Genomic DNA, 18999 nt, shown 5'->3' with positions numbered 1-18999 from the left:
TTTTTGTTTTTGTTTTGTTTTGTTCTAAGGATAGCGTCTTGCTGAGTCGCCCAGGCTGGAGTGCAGTGGCCTGATCTCGGCTCACTGCAACCTCCGCCTCCCTGCAACCTCCGCCTCCTGGGTTCAAGTGATTCTCCTGCCTCAGCCTAAAGAGTAGCTGGAATTATAGGCATCACCACCAGCCCGGCTAATTTTTATACTTTTAGTAGAGGCGGGGTTTCGCCGTGCTGGCCAGACTGGTCTCAAATTCCTGACCTCAGGTGATCCGCCCGCCCTCGCCTCCCGAAGTGCCTGCAATTATTAATAATAATTCATGTTTATGTTAAAAGCTTCCATTACTAAACATCTAAAACCAGAAAACAGAAGAAGCAATGACCAAGATTCCAAGTCCATGGTACGCAATATTGCTAGAATGGTTAGCTATTAATTCAATTTGTTAGATTGTGAAGATAGAATCTTCCGTAAGTCAGGATTAAGTATGCAGGCCAGTCTAATGAAAATGCATAACCTTGCCAAAAGGGGGATCTGATGAGAACCATGAACAGTAGGCGTGGCCATCTTTTTTTTTTTTTTTTTTTTTGAGACAGAGTCTTGCTCTGTCGCCCCAGGCTGGAGTGCAGTGGCGCGATTTCGGCTCACTGTAAGCTCCACCTCCCGGGTTCACACCATTCTCCTGCCTCAGCCTCCCGAGTAGCTGGGACTACAGGCGCCAGCCACCGTGCCCAGCTAATTTTTTTTTTTTCGTATTTTTAGTAGAGATGGGGTTTCACCATGGTCTCGATCTCCTGACCTCGTGAGTGATCCGCCCGCCTCGGCCTCCCAAAGTGCTGGGATTACAGGCGTGAGCCACCGCACCTGGCCCACGCGTGGCCATCTTAAGTCACCACTGGCCGTAGAAACCCAGAGCACACGCACTATTACTTACGTATTCAAAATACCTTCATGTAAAATAGACATCACCTGCTCATCACCTTTATGATGAACAAAAACGATTTTCATTTTTTTTCACAAAATACACTTTAGACCTAAGAAATTCTAATACATGATGATGAGTAGCACATAAACAAGAAAAATGCCAGGTTTCTGTCTTAATTTTTTCTATGATGTGGAAACTATCTGTTCCATTCAGTAAATAAGTTGACACCAGTAGGTTATATATCTTGAAGGTTTTGTTTTTGTATTTTTCTTTTGGTTGGTGAAAGTTACATTATTTCTTTACATATTTGCCATCAGAAATGGTAGAAAGTCAAAGCATAAGGATATTTCAATATCATACTTTCTTTAAGGAAATAAAAAAGCAATGGTCAGATTTTGTGACACTACACTATTTCAGAAAACTCAGACACTTGCCATTACTTATGTGCTACTTCTGAAAATGTTCTTGTCTATTTATTAATACTATGAAGGTTACCATGACATCTTTAGCAAAAAGTCACATTTTTCTGTCCCTGGAAAACTGATCTACTTTTTAAAAGAAATATTGGTGCCACCAATATAAATATTCTGCATGTATCCATTTTTTTATTTCACAATTTTTTTAAAGACAGCTACTTGCTGAGTTTATGCCTCAAATTGCTCAAATGCCATTTTTTCCCCTCTACATTACCACCATGTTTTAAATCGCATTTGTTCTAAAAAAAAAAAAAAAAAAAAAAACCATGGAAAAAATGACTTTTAATACAAAGAGTTGGAATGGATGTTAAATGAGACAGATGGAGTAAATGAGATTGCTTTTCCATTTCTTTCCCACTATTTCAGGCAGAAGTAAAGCCACATCCTACTATTTTGAAAAGCTATAAAATATCATCTCTCCAGTAACGAATACTTGATCAACTGGTGATATTTTCAAAACTCCTCTTACATCTAATGGAACTACAGGTCTATCCTGTTCCTAGTGTTGACCGTATAACTAATACACTTCAGCTAACAATCCAATTCGTTTGTGAAAAAGAAATAGACTGATTGTGAAGAAAATTGCTACAGCAAAAACATACTCAGAAGCTGTCTGACAGAGTTACAAAAGCCTGTCATGCATAAGGTCCACAAGAAGCCTAAATGCTTTGGGTTACTGCTTAAAATGTGTAATCACTATAGGAAGCATGATTTACAAAAATCAGTGCAAACTACATGATGGGTGTGTGGTTATTTTTTAATATATATCCCGTATTTAGCCAACAACAAAAGTGAGTGGGGTTTGGTGGCTCTATGACTATTTTATAGTAGAAGAATCAGCCTTTTAAACCTAACTCGTTGTAGATATTAAACATATATAGTCAAATCATCAGGGGCACAAGTAGTCAATGATTAATTTTTTTTTCCTCAAGGGCTTCTTCCCTTTAAGAGAACATAAATAGGAAACACTGCCTATCTCATTTTGAAAAGACTGACAAAAAAATTTAGAGAGCAAAGGAAGAAAGGGGAGAGGAAGGGAGGGAATGGAAGAGGAAACAAATATTTAAAGGCCTTTTTTTCCTGACCCTATAAGCCCTAAATATATTAAATAAAAATAAAATATAATTATATTTTAGGAACCAAGTAAAACAAATATAGACTCCTTTGCCCAAGTGAACTTTACCCAATTCAAACAGTCAATATTCAGTCATCAAAATGAATGCTAAAAGCAGTAATGTTCAGGAAATTAATAAAGAGCATTCTCTCAATTCTCCTATATGTGGGAAAACCAATGCCAGGGATATCTATTTATTTTTCTTTCCTACCACTGAAAAGCAAAGTCTTATTACTGAAGATAACCTTTTAAAATGATAATATAAAAATAAAATAGGATTATATTCTATCTTCACACCAAGTGCTATATGATATTCTTTTGTTTTTATCTGGAGAGAAGAATTATTTCAAATATTTACTCTAGTTGAAGAGTTTAATAGAAAATAAATGAGAATTTTTAACCCAACGTGTTTTTTTTTCTAGTTTTTACCGTGTTATTCATATCAAAGGCCTTTTAGCTCTGAAAGTAGGCCTAAATCTATAACAGTACTAAATGCAGTTTATCTACTTTATACATTCTATAATTTGTCCTCTGATCCTATTATTGTACCATTTGTTTAGCCAAATGGTCACACAGCTTTCAAGTTGACCATATAACTTCACTCTATGAATCTTAATCTTATTCTTGCTTCTTTTGAGACTACCTACGAAAGGATTTTACTTTACCTGTAGCATTTATTATCCATTTAAGAGCTTTTTTTTATCTTACCCATTTGTAAAAATGATAGAAATTGAATCATTAAAAAGAGTAGAATATTTTTCCTTAACTTAGAGAGCAATAAGATGTGTTGTTTTTTTCTATGTGCCTTTAGAATATGATAAATATTTTACAGTTTTCATATTCATACCTGAGCAAGGTGTTATATTGGTTCACTTTTATTGATAAGAAAACTAAAGCTCAGTGATGATATAATTATTCTTGTTTTGCTCATTTCTTGAGATATGGAACTGGGCTTTAAAGCTTGCTTGTTTAAGGGTATAAGCTCATAACACTATGCTTATTTCATCCTTAAAGTTATGGATCCTATCTATGTAATCATGTGTGGAATGTAGGGATCGAGTCTTTTTTCTATTTGTACACTTTTAATAGTACTCTATATAAGGTGTGCAACAACATTCAAATGAGTAAATAATTCAATGAATAATTGTAATAATGGTACTTTTCAGTTAGCAGCAGCATGGTTGCTACTCTCAAATGTCTTCAAAAAGTTGCACTTTTAGATTTTTATCAGGCATGTTTTTACGAGGCATGTATCTCTTAGAGTGTATCTCACTTGCATAGAAAACTTATTTAAATACAAGCTTCACAAATAAACATGTAAACCTGAAACAGCAGCAAATAACTCATAGCAATACTTGATATGTTGCATCTCTTAACTTACAAAATAATAACAGGTTTTTATTTTATACTTCATTGTATAAATATGTACTATAAGATAGATGATCTTAAAAATATTAAGTCACCTTTTTATAAACTAGGTGTTTATGCATAGTCATAAGGGGTTAATTGAGCATAGAAAGAACACACTTGAGACTCCAAATTGAATAATTTTATTTGTAAACAGGTACTTAGTGCACAAGAAGCCATTACACATGCAATTACCTGACTTCAATTAATTGTGTGCATCTCTAAGGAGCGACTTAAGAATGTTTGTTTCAATTTCACTGGCTTTAAGGCCTGATATCTATAAACATTTATTTTACTTATGCTATAGCTTTCAACTTTGGAAAAGACATTGCTAACAGCAATTATTATGTTCCTGTGAGGGAACATTGGAACTGCCGTAATCATACCCCAGGTTTAAGCCCTTTTCCATTCAGCCCCCTCACTCCTCACACACAAACACACAGGGCCAGAAACAAAATCAAGTTCAGGCTTCTCTAAAAGATGGAAAACGATGTGTTAAGAAATATGTGTTTGTAAATAAGAAACTGCTCTCAGTTCAATAGCTCTTTATACTGTGTGCATTCCCCATCCACCTGTAGAATTTCAGAAGCCTCATTGAGGTTGCCTGATCACCTATGCTATTATTCCTGTAATGACCCAGAGATCAACTGTGCCAAAGTTAAAGCAAAGAGAAGACACGCTATGGCCCTTAGAAGATGGCTTCAAAGCTATCATTCTACAGGTACCTTTTTCCTATCTCTTCAGTCATGAAGGAATATTTCTCACATAGTTACTAGAAGACCCCTTTACTGGGCTTTCTTTTCACTTAGAAATTTAGTTCTACAAACGTGATTGATCTTCTTCCTCCTTATTATTCTCCTTGTTTTCTTCTATCTCTATTTCCTCCTCATCCTTTTTCTTTTCTTCCTGATAACCCCAAAAAGATAGAAACTATAAGTCCAAAACAGGTAGGAGAAAAAGACTATGAACTCCTAAGCAGAGACCCGATCTTCTCTATCTTTCTACCCCCCAGCCTTCAAAGGAGTGATTGGGATGGTCACAATAATCAACAAGTCATTGCTAGATGAGCATTTTTTTTCACTGAAACATCAAAATAATAATGCCATTCTGGAAATCCTTCTGGAAACTGCCAGTCTGAATGTGCTGAATTTCAATCAGCTCTTTTATTTTCCTGTACTTTTATCTATTATATACAACACAATAGGTGAAATTCACTTTTGACATTGGATTACAATAAAATATTCATTGTCTATCTCTACCACATATTGAGGACAGGAATTGCTATAAGACTACGAAACGATATGCAAAAAAGTCTATAGAACCCTCAGAGATAGTTTGTTGGGAGAATCTCACTTTGGATTCTAGAAACAGAACATGAGACAAGGAGTTGAGCACAAGCTGTCTATTTGGAAAGATCAAAGAATGAGTAGGGAAGTGTCGAGGGAAAATAAGAAAAGGAAAACTGCCACTACAGATGTCCTATTAAGCCAGCTGACACAGGGAGTGACTGTGAGAAAATTCTGGGAAACAGAGCACCACAGATAGCTCAGAATTATTCCACCTCAGCGGTGAGGAACTGAAGTACTTATCAACTCCAAGTAGTTATTTGTTAAATGGTGCTAATTCCTCTGCACAGTTGGCATCATCCTAGTGGGTTTCTACAGTTTTGGGGAAAAGAGTCTTCAGAGACAAAGACGCAGTTACTACAGGTGAAAATGGGAAGTCAGCCAGAGCATTTACCTGAGAAAGTTCAAACAAGCTTCAGAGAGTGAGTGAAGGCATGCTGAGGGGCAATGAAAACATTTGCTGCAAGGAATAGCAGGAACTACCGTGGGCCAAGTGAAGTTTGAGATTCTATTAGACATCTGATAGGAGATGTCAGTAATATGTCTTGATTTCATGGATGAGTGCTAACAAAGAAGTGAAAGCATTGCCAGCATGACACAGAGTGAGGCAATTTTAACCCAATGGGTAGACAAAAGACAGAATTAAGAAAAGTAAATAGCCTGCCTGTGAGGTACCTGAATTTAAATCATAATGTATCATGCTTAACACTATTTATCAAAGTATTTATTCCACATTTACAAAAAAGTAATGTTGAAATATTACTTTGTGCAGTAATCTCAAAAGGCCAAAATCTGTCATCTTTATTTATGATTCAATATTACAGCCATTAGTTCCCTTTCAATTGCCAAACTTTAAAAATTGCAGCCTATATTCTCAAAAGGATTTTGTTAAGGGTTTACTTATTATTTTATTAGAAAGCCAATTGTTTAAAAATAGATTAACTGCAATTAATCAAGTCAAGTTATATATAAATCCGTATCACTAGTACTCACAAAAGAAGACTGAAGCATTATGTGGATGATTCTAATTAAATGTGAATCTTTCTGCATGAGCTCAGAAGCCTTCATCTCCATATAGTTTGTAGTGTACACAGAGTTATTTCATAAACATCATCGAAGGAAGCATATTGCTTTTAAAGGTCAGTATTGTTGTAATACTGCTTTTAAAGGTAAAAATTATCCCTAGTTAATAACCTAATTTGTATTATTAAAATAATGACTTTAAATGTTAAAATTATTTCTAATGTTGTATGGAAAACAGAAACTTTGCTAGAATTAGATACAGATTTCTAGAACTAGACATTCATGGATACTTAAAACTCAACATGCTTAAATAGAAACCCTATCTACCTGACAGAAAACTTGTTTTTCCTTGTAGATTATTTATATCATGCCTATTACCCTTCATTCAATCTCCCAAGCAAGAATATAAGGAGTCATGCTTCCTTTCTTTTTTTTCCCCTCACTCAATAAATGGCAGAATCATTTATCCAATTACTAGCATCAAAAATCTAGGAGTTCTCTCAATTTTCTCTCATCCAGTTCATCAGTATGCCCTGTTAACTTGACCTCCAACGCATATCCCTGTCTAAAGCCAGAAAGACTGTTTTTTTTCCAATGTCCCTGCTATAATCCTTGCTAAATAACCATTGTCCTGGATAGAGTATTGTAATATCCTCATAATTTGTCTCACTACTCCCATCTCTCCTCCTACAGTCTATTTTCTATACAACATCAGAGTGGTATTTTTTGTTGTTATTTTGGAGTTTTTTCCCCTTATTTGTAGGCAGGGACAGAGTGGCATTTTAAAAAATGGAAATCACTTCATCTTAGACTTCTCTATTACAACTTTCTAATGGCTATTCATCACACTAGAATAAAATCCCAACATCCTAGCCCAGTTTACAACATTTCATGTAATCTGGCCCCTGACTACCTTTCTGACATTCTTACATCATGCTATACCACTGGACTCCCTCCTGCTGTGCTCAAATACACTGGTCTTTTATTACTTTTTTTTAGCCCATTTAATACATTTCCAATTTTTGGTAAGGTGTCTTAAGGAATGAGGAGGACTTAACCAGGTACTGTGTAGGAATGTACCAACACAAAAGCATTCAATCAATGTAGTCTCTATTAGGAAAGCTAAGGTGTGTGCTAGAAACCACAAGCAGTTTAATGTTGCTGCAGTATAAATAAGGAATAAGAGACAAGTCTGCAAAGGTAGCAGGAGTATAATAACATCCCTTTAGCCTTTCCTAAGGATTTTAGACTTTTTATTTTGGTAGGATACATGATCAAGACTCCTTGTATAATCTGATAAAAGATTGTCTATATTTTCTAAGGATGATACAAATCACTAAGAAGCATTTTAACAACATCCTGCATACAATTTCAGGTGGCATCCTAACCCACTAAACACTGTTCTTAGGGTTAAAATTTTTGCTAGACAAGAAAACAAATAACCTGATTTAAAAATGGGCAAAGAACTTGAATAAACATTTCTCAAAAGAAACTACACAAATGGCCATCAGACACATTAAAAAATGTTTAGCATCACTAATAATCAGGAAAATGCAAATTAAAGCCAAAATGAGACATTACCTCACATCTACCAGAATGGCTATTATCAGAAAGATGAAAGATATGTGTTGGTCAGAATGTGGAGAAAAGGGAACTCTTGCACACTGTTGGAAGGAATGTAAATTAATACTGCCGTTATGGAAAACAGTATGGTGATTGCTTAAAAAACTAAAAATAGTGCTACCATATGATCTAGCAATCTTACTTCTAGGAACATATCCAGAGGATTCGAAATCAGTATGCTGAAGAGCTATCTGCACTCTTATGTTTTATTGAAGCCCTATTCACAATACCCAAGTTTTGGATTCAATATAATTGTCAATCACCAAAGAATAGATGAAGAAAAGATTTTAAATATACACACAATGGAATATTATTCAGCCTTAAAAAGAATAAAATTTTGCCATTTGTGACAACATGAATGAACTTGGAGGATATTATGCTAAGTGAAATAAGCCAGACACAGAAACACAAATACCACATGGACTTGCTTATATGTGGAATCTAAAAATATCAAGCACATAGAAGCAGAGACCAGAATGGTGGTTACCAGAGCCTGGGGATAGGGAAAAACTGAGAGGTAATAGTTAAAGGGTACAATGTTTCAGATGAGAGGAATAAATAATAAATATTTGAGGTGATGGGTATATATATTTGCTTGATTCAGTCATTCCACACTGTATACATATATCATAGCATCATTCTGAACCCAATAAATGTATACAATTAAAAATTATCAATATCCAATTATATACATTTTAAATAACAAAAATAATTCTTAAATTTTTGCAATAGTTCTTTTCAGTTATTGAATAATGTTAATTAGTGTGCTATTTTAAATATATCATGGCGAACTTTGGCAATAAAATAGATGTGAGAAATACAACACTGAAGCCACTGGGAAGAATGGTTAGAAAATTATTCAGTAAGTCCAGAAATGGTGGATTTCATAAATATGTTATTTATCCGATAATGTCCAAAGGAAATAGTAATTGATTGTATATGGGTAGCAATAAGAAGAGTAGTGATTTTTTTTTTTTTTTGAGACAGAGTCTCGCTCTGTCACCCAGGCTGGAGTGCAGTGGCGCGATCTCGGCTCACTGCAACCTCTGCCTCTGGGGTTCAAGCAATTCTCTGCCTCAACCTCCTGAGTAGCTGGGATTACAGGCGCCCACCACCATGCCCAGCTACTTTTTGTATTTTTAGTAGAGATGGGGCTTCACCATCTGGGCCGGACTGGTCTTGAACTCCTGACCTTGTGATCCACCTGCCTCGGCCTCCCAAAGTGCTGGGATTACAGGCATGAGCCACTGCTATTGTGCCCGGCCAAAGAATAGTAAATTTTTATAATAAGGTCTCGGCCCTAGGTTCATCATAAACCCTGTGCCATTTTGAACCCTGTCACTTTTAAGTACTATTAATGACTTAAATTTTTTACCACCTGGAGCATGTCCACAAATGACCAGGAAAGTGTCATAGCTTTGATTTTGTTTTTACAAATATATTTTAGAATGTTGGAAAATTTGAAAATATAGAATCTGCAAATAATGAGGATCAATTAAATCTTTTTTAAAGACTTTTGGAAAATCATATTAGACATTTAAATTATAGCTTCAAACACATATGTAATTTAGATTTTTGAAAAAGATGTTCTTGGAAATATTCATTAATTTAAATTGAATCTTAGATTTATAATACTTATATATTAATGTAAAAATATGAATGTAAAATAGTTTAAGCAAATTAACAAAATGATTTTTAGGATAACATATTGCTATGGTTTTCATGTATCTTACAGAAAGCTTCTGTTGGAAAATTAATCCCCAGTGTAACAGTATTAGGAAGAGGAATCTTATAAGAGGTGTTTAGGTCAGGAGGCCACACCATCATGAATGGAGTAATGCTAATTACAGAAACGGTTTGAAGATATGAGTTTTCTCTTTCCCTTTCTCTTTGACCTTCTGTTATAGGATGACAAAGCAAGAAGGCTCTCACCAGATGCCAGACCCTTGATCTTGGACTCTCCAGCCTCCAGAACTGCAAGCCAGTAAGTTTCTGTTCATTATGAATTGCCCATTCTTAGGTGTCCTACTATAGCAGCACAAAATGGACTAAGACACATAAAATTCCCAGTACTTTAGCAAATAGGCTCCAAGTAAATGAGATTATTGTGGTCCTTACAGTAGTAAAGCCATCAAGCATATAGTAATGCTAAATGCATAAAGAAACAGCTTAGAGAAGAGTACCGTGTTTTAAAACATGCCGCATATCTACAACTATCTGATCTTTGACAAACCTGACAAAAACAAGCAATGGGATAAGGATTCCCTGCTTAATAAATGGTGCTGGGAAAACTGGCTAGCCATATGTAAAAAGCTAAAACTGGATCCCTTCCTTACACCTTATACAAAAATTAATTCAAGATGGATTAAAGACTTACATGTTAGACCTAAAACCATAAAAACCCTAGAAGAAAACCTAGGCAATACCATTTAGGACATAGGCATGGGCAAGGAATTCATGTCTAAAACACCCAAAGCAATGGCAACAAAAGCCAAAATTGACAAATGGGATCTAATTAAACTAAAGAGCTTCTGCACAGCAAAAGAAACTACCATCAGAGTGAACAGGCAACCTACAAAATGGGAGAACATTTTCACAACCTACTCATCTGACAAAGGGCTAATATCCAGAATCTACAATGAATTCAAACAAATTTACAAGAAAAAAACAACCCCATCAAAAAGTGGGCGAAGGACATGAACAGATACTTCTCAAAAGAAGAAATTTATGCAGCCAACAGACACATGAAAAAATGCTCACCATCACTGGCCATCAGAGAAATGCAAATCAAAACCACAATGAGATACCATCTCACACCAGTTAGAATGGCAATCATTAAAAAGTCAGGAAACAACAGGTGCTGGAGAGGATGTGGAGAAATAGGAACACTTTTACACCGTTGGTGGGACTGTAAACTAGTTCAACCATTGTGGAAGCCAGTGTGGTGACTCCTCAGGGATCTAGAACTAGAAATATCATTTGACCCAGCCATCCCATTACTGGGTATATACCCAAAGGATTATAAATCATGCTGCTATAAAGACACATGCACATGTATGTTTACTGCGGCACTATTCACAATAGCAAAGACTTGGAACCAACCCAAATGTCCAACAACGATAGACTGGATTAAGAAAATGTGGCACATATACACCATGGAATACTATGCAGCCATAAAAATTGATGAGTTCATGTCCTTTGTAGGGACATGGATGAAACTGGAAACCATCATTCTCAGTAAACTATCGCAAGGACAAAAAACCAAACACCACATGTTCTCACTCATAGGTGGGAATTGAACAATGAGAACACATGGACACAGGAAGGGGAACATCACACTCCGGGGACTGTTGTGGGATGGGGGGAGGTGGGAGGGACAGCATTAGGAGATATATCTAATGCTAAATGATGAGTTAATGGGTGCAGCACACCAACACGGCACATGGATACATATGTAACAAACCTGCACGTTGTGCACATGTACCCTAAAACTTAAGGTATAATAATAATAAAAAAAAATGATAATACTGATAGTAGAGAAACAAGTCTTAACCAGAGGTATGTTGGCAGGAACAGAATAAGATATTTTAAAGGCATCTGAGCAAGATCAGAATATTCATTCTCAATTTTTATCTAAAATGAAGCAAGTGACACTACATTTGCAAAACTTCTATCCTTGTTAATCTTTTGTCCTTATTCAATAAAATAATCCTTATTCTTTTATCCTTAAAAAAAAGAAAAAAATAAAACATAGAAATAAAAATTAACCTCTGAGAAAATTTATGCTCAACATCTTTGCTAAATGACATGCTTAAGTTTTGCTTTGCTTGAAACAATCTGAATTCATTTCTAAAACTTTCGCATTTTACTTAACTTGAAAAGTTAGAAATTAAAGTGTAATGTTTACTTTTACCTGGAACTCTGTACTTCTATTTCTCTGAGTAGAAGAGAAGCTGAGGAAGACCTTGCAAAACCACCAAAACACTTTGGAGATATGCCATTGGATAACAACCATATATTGGTACTGACTTCTGTCCGGGATTTAGTAAATAATGATACCATCATAACTCATTTTATTATGATATCTCTTCTTTATCTATTACAAATTGCTTACGAAGAAATATGTCATTTGATTTTTGCAATAATTTATGAATTAGGCTAGTATTAGTATCCTCAAATAAACTGTTTAAATTTTTGACTTGACCGAGATAAAATTTGTGCGCATTGAGATTTTTATCACTTGTAGATCACGAGATTTGCAATGTGACTGGTATGCAGGTGAAAGGCTTATTGTCATAGGAACTATATTTGCACCTTTTGCAATGAGACAAGAGCTATGATTAGCTCTCACTAATGCTCTCTAGGATCACCACATAAAGGTTCCATGAAGTGGGAAGAATCACAGTATAAGCTAGAGAGAAAGATATATAAAACAGCCTATGACTAAGAAATTAGAAGTGAATATAGAGGCATAATGTTCTCTAGAAACAAAGAAAATTTTTTTAAAAAATCAGAGTGAGTGTGTGAGTGGAAGAAACAAACTCAGTTTCACTCACTATCCCTCACAACATGCTTCTGACACCAGCTGTATAGGATTTCTCCCCAGCAGCAAACAAGCAATCAATTCTGCAGAGGAATTTGCAGCTGGGCATCCTTCAATTCAATCCTGACACAGATCACAGTGGATAAAGGCTCTGTCCCAGAAGGGTGTCCCCCACTTCCAGTGCCAATCACAAGCCCCAGGTTCTTTTAACTGTGCTTCTGACAACAAGCTATAAAGTGGGGTCCCCATAACTTCCTATTCAGATTCAAATAACTTGCTACAGCAGCTAACAGAATTCAAGGAAACACATTTACTGGTTTATTATAAAGGATATTACAATGGATACAGATGAAGGAATGCGTAGGGTGAGGTATGAGGGAAGGGGTGCAGAGTTTTCATGTTCTCCCCATTCAAGCCACCTTCCAGGGACCTCCATGTGTTCAGTTATCCAGAAACACATCTAAACTCTATCATTCGGCTTTTATGAAGGCTTCATTATGTAGGCATGATTGATTAAATTATAGGCCATTGGTGATCAATTTAACCTTCCGCCTTTCTCCCCTCCTGGGAGGTTGGGAGTTGGGCCTAAAAGCCCTAAACCTCTAATCCTACCTTGGTCTTTCTGGTGATCAATCCCCAGCTCCATCCCAAGGCTACCTAGGGGCTGCCAGCCATCAGTCGACTCATTTACAAAACACACTTAGTACTTTGAAGATTTCAAAGATTTTAGGAGTTATGTGCCAGGAAACAGGAACAAAGACCAAATATATATTTCATAATATCACTGTGTGGGTTATAAACTTGTACATGGTAATAAGCAATACAATTTAATAAAACCATAAATAAAAGCAGCCTGACCTGTAGATGCAATTTTCTCTGCCTTGGAATTCTAGAACATTACCTATTCTGATGAAATACAGCTCACTTTATTTTAATTGAATGAAACTTCCTAGTTGGAAACATTTCTCTAACAGTTATTCTTTTGAAGCCCCAGTATCATTTTGAGTTAACTTAAAGATGTGTCCTAGAAAGAAGAAACAATAAGACAAGGACAATAAAGAATTAGGAATGTGTAGTAATAAGGAAACAGGCCAAAAAAAACCCTTACTGTTCAAATGTATTAACAATTATTGGGCTGGGGAAAAAAATATATATATATAAATATATATATTACAATTTAGAAAGGAATGTAATTATAACAAATTCTACCTATTTTATTACCTTGAGGGATGAACAGAGCTTCAACATAAAAAGATGCTTGTGTCCTTATATTTCCTCTATAAATCTATCCAGAGGTCTCGAGGTAACAGAAAAGTTGACAGATCTGGTCTTATTTCTAGCCTTCAATCAAGAACTAAAGGCAACTTCACTAAATTTAAAGTGACACCTAAAGAAGGTTAAACACACCTTAAATATCAGTGTGCACATTAGTAAGTAAGTATCAATTGTAGAGGAAGACTTCTACAGGAGCACTAAAGAAAACAACTGGATAAGACAAATAGCTCAGGCTCAGTGGAAACCTATTACACTGAACACTAGCTTCATTTAACTATCAAGTATTATTTGGCTACCATTAGTATATATAAACAAAGATAACTCTGTAACTTATACCATATTAAAGCCCTGTTCTCATATTTTTCATAAATAGCTGTGTAAAACTAAAGCCACTTTTTGGAAGATTTTTACATTTCAGTTTGTAAAAAGAAGATTTAAGATTTGTACGTAGATGCTGGTAGCAGTTTTGCCATTTACTAGTTGTGTAGCATATAGACATTTATTTAAATTCTGTGGCTTTCTGGTTTCTGCCTCTGTACAATGAGGTTGGATTAGAACCATATGGTGTATTCAGTTCTTTCTATTAAAAATACAAAAATAAGTGCACAATTAGATCTTCATTGAGGAAGTAGAAGTGCTCAGCATTGTATTAAATTACACATTGATACTATTCAACTGATAAAATTCTTTTTCAAAACATGTGGTAGTCTATTTTGCAAAACATGTGGTAGTCTCTTTTGCATTGCTTATAAAGGAATGTCCGGGACTGAGTAATTTTAAGGAAAAGATATTTATTTGGCTCATAGTCTTGTAGGCTATACAAGAAGCATGGTGCCAGTATCTGCTCCGCCTCTGGCAAGGCCCAAGAGAGAAGCAGGGAGGTCCCAGACTCTTTTTAACAACTAGATCTTGCCTGAACTCATTACCACAAGGAGGACACGAAGCTATTCATGAGGGATCCACTCCCATGAATCCAACACTTCCCACCAGGTCCCACCTCCAACATTAGGGAATCACATTTCAACATAAGATTTGGAGGGGACAAAAATCCAAACTACATCACATGTTAATTGGTGATTTAAAAAAAGCTAATGGATTATTTATTGGCTTATGTACTGGTATTTAAAATATAATATTCTCCAATTACTTTATTTGCCCACTAATAGCATACTTCATTTATCCATGTGCTTAACCAATTTCTGTGCTCTAGGTAATTGTCCTATGCTTGGGCATATGGTGGTGTTCTCTGCTACCTGGAGCCCAGAATCTGGTGGGAGAAGCAAAGAGTAAGTAAAAACAGAAACATGTAGTTACACATAGTAAATAATTAGAAGAAAAGAACAAGGTGTTTTGAGAGGTAATAATAAAAAATCTACTTTAGATTTGAAGATAAGGGAAGAAAATGAGAAAACACTTTCAGACAGCCTAACTGCAGGTATGAATTATTTCCCAAGATGAGAAAATGGTTGTTGTGTTTGAGGAAGTGAAATAATATAACAGTTTAAGAATGATGGAGAAACAGACAGGATGAGTGACAGACAGAGGTTGCATAATACTGAGTATTATAAGCTTCCTTAAGGAATAAGTATACTACTTAAGGGCAACTGACAACCATTAAAAGGTTTATAAGCCTGGGAGTAATGGAAAAGGATGTACATTTTACAAAGATGACTGTGAACATTGGTAAAGGTTAGATAATGGAGTGGGCAATAGCAAAGGTTGTAGACTATTCTAGAGGTTTAGGAAAGATACTTTGTGTCGGTGGTATGGAAGAAGATAGAAGATAATATTACCAATACTTAGGAGGTGATCATGCACTTCTAGTTAAATTCATCTCCCCAGTTGTGGGGTTTTGTTTAGTTTTAGATTGGTTTGTTTTTACCAGAATTATTAAGTTTATGGGTCCATGCATGAAAAAAGTGGACAGCAGAAGATATTTGTAAGAGTGTGATTATTATGGATCAAGAAATATCATCAGGGCAAGAAAGGCAATAAAGACAGATGGGAATTGACAAAGGGGCAAAGGGCATTATTTAGCCTGTGAACTGAAAGGATGCAATAATGTAATTATTTAGACATGGTGCATCACCACTTAATGCGCAAGTCACCAAATGGTAAGAGGAATGAAGAGAAACTTAAAAATTGAGGCATGAATCCATCACTGGATAAACGAATGTGGCATGGCACTTATATCACAATTACATCATTTCTGAGCTCAGCTGTGTGTCTTATTGATACTTGAACAATTAATAGAAATGTCTCTTACTCAAGAGGTAAGCTTAAGACTTATTCTTTTAATAACATTGGAATGTGATTTATATGAATTTTACTACAATATCATGTTACTAAAAAGCTGTCAAAATCAGTGTTAATGCAGAATTATCCCAGAATTTTAATAACATCTCTCCAACAACCTTTTAAATTGAACAAGTGGTTAGCAATGTAACTGGCTTGCCATTTTTTAAAAAAAAAAATTTGCCTGATTATTTAAAGGAACTAACTTACGAAGTTTGAAAATATGATGAGATGACATAATGTATGTGAGAAAAACCTGTCATTCAGATAATTAAGTTCCAAAGGGCATAAAGCTTTATTCAATAATCAAAATATGCTGAAGTCTGTAAATTTAAATGCACAAAAGTTAGTGCATTCAAAATTAATTCTTCTGCCCATGAGCCACCAACTCTTAAATATAAACAATATGTAACAATTATCTTTACCACATTTTTTACTCTACACACATGCTGACCTTTCAAATTTAAATATGCATTTATGTACTATGATTTAAAAGAAGTATATAACAGTATATTAGTTGTCAGGTGGTTATTTAAAATTCATCATCGAAAATGTAAAAGAAAAGATTATGCTGAATGTGAGACTATACTTAAATTAGAATTATTTTAAATTCAAGATAAAAACGATGTTTGACTGTCTCCTATATACTAGATTTCATGCAAATATTAGTGAGTAAAAACATGTATTTGTCTTCAAGAAGCAAATCTATTCAAGACTTTTTTAACCTAACTTTTAAAATTTCTTTTACTGATTTAGCATTTTAAAATTTTCAACAATATAATCTTGTGATTTTTTTATCACTGGTTGTACTTAACTCTTTGCCAAAGCTATGCTATTATCATCAAAATTATTTGAAATATAAATATTTGATTGAAATATTTTAACTCTATTTTAACAGTAGTGACTATTTTAACAGTAGTGACTCTATTTTAAATGGCACGGTTTTACTCTCACAGCAAGGATACAAAGTATTATATTTAATTGTTCTATTTTGAAGTATATTTAAAATTTTTCAGATGTTCTGTTTAAAAGTATATTTAAATTTTTTCAGATGTTCTATTTAAAAGTATATTTAAAATTTTTATGAGCATTTGATAACATTTCAGTAGACAGAAACCCTTATTCAAGTCTCACTCCTTAACTATCTTTCTATTTTGAGCTATGACAGATACTGCTCCTCTTTCATTATCTAGTCCTTCCTTTTTCATAGGAATAGAATACCTTAATTGTTATCTTGAAGACCACAGTCCTCCAAACCCCTTGGAGCTCAACATGCCTACGTACTATGGTCTGGACAATGAGTTATAAGGAAAGCAAAGTATTAAGCACTGACTTACAGAATCCATTCTCAAAATACAGCAAGCATACACCAATATTCTTGCTTGTTCTGCCCTTCTACCCTGTTGCTTGAAACAGAGATGCTGTCATTTGTGAACTGAGGTTAAGGTCATACCATGGAACAATAGGGTGCCTGAGTCCCTGACACTGTGGTGCAATCTGTAAGCCCTAAAACTGCATATTTGACTTTTAACTGAGGGAAAGAAGAATGGCTTTGTTTATGCTCCTCTTACACTGGTTTTTTTTTCCTTTTATAAAATTTCATTAAAATTTTAACATGGTATTTGGAAAATTTGAAAGCAATTAAAAATCATATATCTCAAAATAATTTTTAAAATGCTTTTTAAGATATTTAACTGTTCTAATCCTAAATGAAAGAAAGTAATCCTAAATCAATACTGTTTTCCCTCCCATTTAGAAAAACCCATGAAACTCTATTGAATTTTCTTACAAGCATACTTAAAGGATCAACAATCAGTCTAAAATTTTAATTCTTTCCTATTAAAATTCCTGTAGATAGATGTTCTGTTAGTTTACAGCCCAACTTTGTTGGAAATAATCTGAAGAAAAAAAAATCAAAACATAGAGAAGGCTCAGTCTCTATTTAGAATTTTCTGGATTCAAAAGTCTTTCAAAGTATATCACTTACTTTCATCTTTTAACTTCATGGCTCTTAATGATATCATATATTTTTTTAAATGGTGCTTCCGTTATTTTCTGCAAAATGTCATTCTGCACAAACTTTACTGTAAAATAGACTCATCACTATTTCTCCTTCTCTCCATTACATTGTTTATCCTGTTTTTATAAATTTCTTTATCTTAAAAAAATCCATTTGAAAAACTGTAACTTGTGATATCCTATTTTCTAAAACCACTATTTTAAATCTAGTCATTCAGTCTTGTTATTTATCTGGAATTTTGTTTCCCCATTTCCTTAAATGATGTAAACTTTGGGGATTGGTTGATGATTCTTCTACTGTCATTCAGTATTACAAAAAGAAAACTGATATTGGCACACATATTCCAAATACAGCTTTTAATAGTACCTGTGTGATAGCTCCCTCTCACTATTTTTAATGTTTTATATTCTAAAGATTTAGAACCAATCCTTAAATAGTAAGAAAGTAGAAAATAATCGAATACAGAATCAATCATATTCAGGACACCGTGAATGCAAATACTTCATAATCCAGTTTTACAGTTTAATGGACATTGTTTAGCATGGCACCTCTCAGATCTGATATATCTTGTTGTGCTTAAAATTTGCCTTACACTTTCATTTAAAGTTACCTTATTCTCTACTTACCACATGTATAAAATATTCTATTTTTCTCTTAATGTTTTACTAACTGATAATTTTCACTATCAGTAGTAGATCTTTTTATAACTTACCCTATGTCCCCCAAAATATACCAATAATACAATGATTAGATTAGGAAACCTGGCATCTTTTTAAAAGACACACTTTCTTTTTTTTCTTTTTAATTTTATTATATTATATTTTGCCATGCACAGTTTAGCCTAATATAAACCAATTTAAAGCAAAAATGCCTTCCCCGCTGTCATCATCTCACTCGCCCACATTAGCACTGTTGTTCTGATTAAAGATGGTATATATTCTTTCACAATATTGTCGAGTAA

General features: G+C 34.5%; 1 long non-coding RNA gene across 2 annotated transcripts in view; it reads right to left on the bottom strand.

Annotated features, from left to right (window-relative positions):
* Positions 1-17454, bottom strand: part of LOC134731832 (uncharacterized) — a 105405-nt gene extending 87951 nt beyond the window's left edge. The window contains exon 1 of one of the 2 annotated variants that reach the window (XR_010114447.1): positions 17356-17454. This is a non-coding gene — a long non-coding RNA (uncharacterized lncRNA). The remainder of the gene's footprint in view (positions 1-17355) is intronic. The other variant, XR_010114448.1, reaches the window with a different exon arrangement.
* Between the last annotated feature and the right edge of the window lie 1545 nt (positions 17455-18999).

This window comes from Symphalangus syndactylus, chromosome 11 (assembly GCF_028878055.3).
Source record: "Symphalangus syndactylus isolate Jambi chromosome 11, NHGRI_mSymSyn1-v2.1_pri, whole genome shotgun sequence".
Lineage (NCBI taxonomy): Eukaryota > Metazoa > Chordata > Mammalia > Primates > Hylobatidae > Symphalangus > Symphalangus syndactylus.
The sequence above is the reverse complement of the archived record's forward strand: the minus strand, read 5'-3'. Positions and strand labels throughout refer to the sequence as shown.